The following is a 5552-nucleotide window of genomic DNA, read 5'->3' as shown; positions in this document are numbered from 1 at the left end:
TTGGTGGCTTTTCTTCTTTTTCCACCTCTTCTAGAACTGTCCCACTCCTCAAAATTATTGCATTTGCTTGCTCACGTGGGTTAGTCAATGTGTTGCTTAGTAAAGACCCATGTGGTCTCTCATTTAGCTTTTCAGCTAACTGCCCCATCTGTACCTCTAAGTTCCGAATGGACGCCCCTTGATTTCTGAAATTAGTTCTCATCTCATTCATAAAACCCGTGGTCTCTTGCATGAACTTCCTAAACATGTCCTCCAATTTTGTCACTCTTTGGTCTCCTTATTAGTTGTTACCCCTGTTTAGTTATTTGGCAATGCCCTTTGATTCCATTGATTGTTTTGCTGATTCTGTTGGTTTTGATTTCCCCAAGACAGGTTCGGGTGATTCCTCCAACCGGGATTAAATGTGTTGGAGTACGGATTGTTCTGTTGCCTTTGATTTCCAGCCAAGTAGTTAACCTGCTCCGATGATGACGATGCTGAGGCAAACGTGTTCCCTACTTGACATTCACTGCTCACGTGATTACCTGCACAAAAATCACAAGTTAGTTGAGGAGCTTGAATGTAATTTACCTGCATACTTCCCAACTGTTTCTGAAGTGTTGTCAGTTGGGCTGAAATGGCTGTATAGGCATCAACTTCATGAAGACCTATGGATTTCTTCGGTTGCACCCTCTCATTAGGTCTTTGATAGTTGTTGCTTGAGGTTCCTTGCCAGAACCTCAAGCAACTCGTGAGCTTCTTCCGGAGTCTTATTCTGTAATGCTCCTCCCAAGGCTGCATCCACCATAGTTTGCACATTCACCATTAATCCATTATAAAATGTTTGGACTTGCATCCAAACTGGCAACCCATGATGTGGACACCTTCTCAATAATTCTTTGTATCTCTCCCAATCCTCATACAATGATTCTGACTCTTCTTGAATGAATGACGTGATGTCATTTCTCAACTTTGCCGACTTTGCAGGAGGAAAGAATTTGGTCAGGAACTTTTGCGCTAAATCAGTCCATGTGGTGATTGTTCTTGTTGGTAATGCCAGTAACCATCCCTTAGCTTTATCCTTCAATGAAAATGGGAATATTCTCAATCTGATTGCATCATCTGACACTCCGTTAGACTTGAAATTATCACAAATCTCCAAGAAATTGGCAATGTGTAGATTTGAATCTTCCTTCAAATCCCCCCTGAACTGAACCGACTGCTGGATCATCTGGATGATTGCTAGCTTTATTTCAAAAGTGTTGGCTTGGACAGCTGGTCTCGTAATGCTCGGCCCACTACCTTCAACTGAGGGAATAGAGAATTCCCTCAATGTTCTATTCTCTGCCATCTCTATAACTATTTCTTCTGGTTCAACTGTAGCTTCTCTTTCTCTTCTTTCTCTGTTCAATCTTTGAGTGGTTCTTTCAATCTCAGGATCAACAGGAACCACTGGCTGACGTCTTGCTCTTCGCATAAACTGCACAGAAAACTAGTAAGAGTAAAATCACATCAAACAAAGAAAAGTAACAAAAATAAAATAAGTAACAATTAAGTAAAAATAACACTCCAATCTAGCTAACACAAGAAAATTTTAATGTTAACACAAAACTCAATCCCTGGCAATGGCGCCAAAAACTTGATGCGCGTTTACTACAACATGCAATATGTAGCAAGTATACTAGTCGCACAAGTAATAGAGTGATGAGTGAGTATCATTCCCACGAGGATTGGTTGCTAAGCACTAAGTTTTTCTACTGTTTTCAAGTTGGAGCAATCGAATTGTTTGGATTTATGAGAGAATTTTAAACTAAACTAAATCAAAATTCCTAAATATTCAAAACTAAATTATGAAAGCAAGAATTAAAACACGGATAAAATCAATTCAAACAAACGGGTAGGGTTTTCACTTCATTCGGACTCTCTGGGTTAAACCTAAATATTATACTAATCCCAAATTCACATGTATTGATTGTAAATCAAACTCTCTAAAGTGTAAACATACCTTCTCAGGCTATGTTTTCCTACTCTTCCCTATTAAACTTCCACACCCAACAAATTGAAGAATAATAGTCCAAAGCTCATTAAGCAAAAAGAATCCTAGATTGATTTCATTGATTCTTAAATCTATCCTAGCATTTAATACTACAATGGTGATTACCCAAGAAGCTTAACATGAATTATTTCTTAATCTCATCATGTTCATCACATAAAAGCAATAAATTCAGAATAATCACACAGTCAAAGCAAAATCATATGAAAATAATAATCATCAATTACTTAACCCATTAGAATCCGAACTACATCAAAACCCTAATCCAAAATGGGTTAGTTCATAGCTAAATCAACAACACAAACAAAAGAAACGAAAAACCCAATGTTCAACATAATGAAAATAAGAGAAAAGATAAGAAATCTCCTAAAGATAACGAATCCACTGGTTTCAATCTCCAATCTTCACTCTTTTCAATCAAATTTCGCCCAAATTAAACCTAAGAGAATGAAAATAGCTGCTCTTTCTCTAAACACGAACTCCCCTACAAAACTGACTAAGTTTTTCTTTTATACTTAGCCTAAAAACCTAGGAAAATGCCTAAATGAAACTGTGCATTTTTGGAATTCGCAGACTTCGCTGTGGCAAAGAAGGAATCTCGCCACGGTGAAGAAGTGAATTAATCCCTCGTGCGCAACTCTCTTCGCCGCGGCAAACCTTCATGTGGAATTCTAAATTTTCAGAATTTCCCTCTGCTTGCTTCTTTGCTTGAATCTTCGATCTTCGTCACTCTCCTCATGGAAACAAGCTTCATAGTGCATCCACTCTGCTTCAGAACTTTCCTAACTTCTGAGATCCTCTCACTTCTAAGTCCAAAAACTCCAATTCACTCCTTATTTGCATAAAATGTCCATTTTAGCTTGAAACACAAAATATAAAGAATTAAGTAGCAATTCAGGTCAAAGTGAATTAAGAAGTATCTGAAATCCGACTAAAAAGTCTAATAAAAACAGTATAATCCACAGATTACAGGCATCGACTAGCATGTTGATGTGAGGGAGTGGGAAGAGGTCCTTGGAGCATGCGTTGTTCAAATCCGTGAAGTGTTAGTGTATGCCCTAGGAACCAATCGTGTTGTCGGTTCCAAGGTATTATGTTTTGTGTATATATATAAGTTAATGTATATATTTTGTATATACATTTTTATCTTATCAATAGAAGAAAGTGTTCCTATTTTGCATGTGGTTTATTGCTTCATTTATATATATGTATTACATGTGAAATGTCCGGATGATACAAATCTTCAAAAGATCAAAATCATCAAAGTATTCCCTACATAGGTAATATTAATTGGGCAATAATATTACACAGTAGGCATGTTGAATGCCTTCATAGAATACCATGTGATGGTATAAGTGTAGGTGATTATAAAGTTATATCACTAGGGCATTAGCATGGATAAGCGATTAGTGAACTGTTTATCGAATATGGCCATTTATGATGAATCACATAGACATTTAAAATGTAGTCAATGATTCATCATAAGATCGTATTAGTGAATTATTAATCCTTAGACTTGAGATATCACGGTTGGATTATGCATAAACACATATGGTTCATATGGTGTATAAACACGAGGCTAATCATGTCATGTTTTAATAAGCCGATTTGATCATGTGTTGTTTATGTGTGAGGACAAGTGATAGTCAAGATGGGATTCGTTGACTTGGCATGGATTGATATCAAGTTCCTAGACAAATGTCAAGATAAATTAGAAAAAGGAAATCTCTGGCCAGGGTATATAAAATGTTACCTGAAAGGTTATTTCATTGTGACACGTTACATATGTATTGATTGTCAATTTGATATAAAATTAAGATAAGGATTTTGACATACCATGAATCCATTCTTAATTGGGATTAGACAACGGAAGGATTTGATTATATAGCGTGTATGATTATAAAAGGGTTCGTTGGAGTATATCTTCATTCTGACTTAGGGCTTATGGAGCATTGCTAGATGCCTACCATAATTGATGGGAGTTTTGTTCATAAAGAGTTATGACAAAACATATCAGAATAGACTATGATATTGGGCCCATGGCTAGGCCACAGTGAACCTAAGAGGTCACACATAAAAACTAAGGAGAATTGAGAAATAGCCAAAGAGAGTTGATTATCCAAGGTTTTCTAGCACCTACCAAGGGTAATAAAGTTATTTATATTATTATTATTGAATTAGATTCAATGGAGGGTTATATTAGTTATTATGAATAATTTAAAAGTTAAATTGCTAATTGGAATTAAATGGAATTCCAATTCATAACTAATCATTTTCTTTATATTAAGTTGAATTTAACAATGGGCTGTAATTATAAACATAAGAAAAATTTAAGGGTTAAATTATTATTTAAACAATTTAAGAGTTAAACTGTTAATTGTGATTAAATGTTAATTCAATGTTATTATTTAAAGAAGCTTAACAACTTCATAGTAATTATAGAATTATTTACAACTCCAAAAGCAATTATGGAATTGTTTAAGGAGGTCCAAAACAATTATTGAATTGTTTACAATGCTACATATATAAAGAAAATGATATATCAATTTTGAGATAGAGATCAAAATTTCTAAGAACCCTAAATGTCTCTCTTGGCCTAATTCTTCTTTTACCTTAGTGTGGATACTCTTTTGTTTAATTTCTCTTGAAATTAAAAGTCTCCAAGGTTGCTAAGGACTTAAGGTAACAAGTTATACCTTACTTGTTTTCAATTTGATTGAAATTTTTTTGGAAAATATGAATATACAAGTTATAGTATCACATGCATTATTCTCCATGTATTCCATCTTTCAAATGGTATCAGAGCCAAGGATTTGATCCTTATTTGTCTAAAATTGGCCAAAAAGTTCATGTTCATATGTTGAATAATGTTGTGTAATTTTACAAGTTTTGATTTGTGAAGTTATATGTTAACTTGCTTTGTAAGAGTTGTAGATCCATGCATGTGTATCCTTTATATGCCATAAAAATTTGTTTTTGATCATGTTGGTTAACTTAAAAAATTCGGCCATGGCTTAAGTTTTTAAATTTTAATTGCACTTTATGTTCTTATGATTTTTTGTTTGAAAAACATGATGGTTATGGCACAAACATCAAGATTTAATTGAAATTTTAGTGTTTGATTGAAGTTTGCCAAATGAGTTTTGGGTTAAAATGTTGCTTGTTCAATATTTACGGCTTGAAGAATATGATTCTTGGTGATTAGGACATTGTATGGATGTTAATATGTCAATTTTGATGAAAATTGATGTTGTTCACATAATTTTGATTATGTGAAATTTTTGCCTTGACAAGTTTGTAAATTAATTGTTGATTAATTAGCATACTTGTTTAGACAAGTTAAAAGTTTTAATGTTTTAATAGTGATTAAAATGTTCGTGGATGCATGGAGATGAATTTTGTTCATGTGAGAAATTATTGCATGATTTTTTAATTAGTGATAAGAGCTTGAAAGTATATATTTTGTTAGTGATTTAATTGGATTATTTATGGAAAAATGTGTTTAAATTGTGGAATTTGA

The 5552-nt window shown here is 33.9% G+C and overlaps 1 non-coding gene across 1 annotated transcript; it reads left to right on the top strand.

Annotated features, from left to right (window-relative positions):
• The first annotated feature begins 845 nt into the window (after positions 1 to 845).
• Positions 846 to 952, top strand: LOC116123962. Its single transcript, XR_004127141.1, has one exon. It is a non-coding gene; the product is annotated as a small nucleolar RNA R71 (small nucleolar RNA).
• The last annotated feature ends 4600 nt before the right edge of the window (positions 953 to 5552 follow it).

This window comes from Pistacia vera, unplaced genomic scaffold (genome assembly GCF_008641045.1).
Source record: "Pistacia vera cultivar Batoury unplaced genomic scaffold, PisVer_v2 Contig146, whole genome shotgun sequence".
NCBI lineage: Eukaryota > Viridiplantae > Streptophyta > Magnoliopsida > Sapindales > Anacardiaceae > Pistacia > Pistacia vera.
Note: the sequence above shows the minus strand (reverse complement) of the source record. Positions and strands in the feature narration are given on the sequence as shown.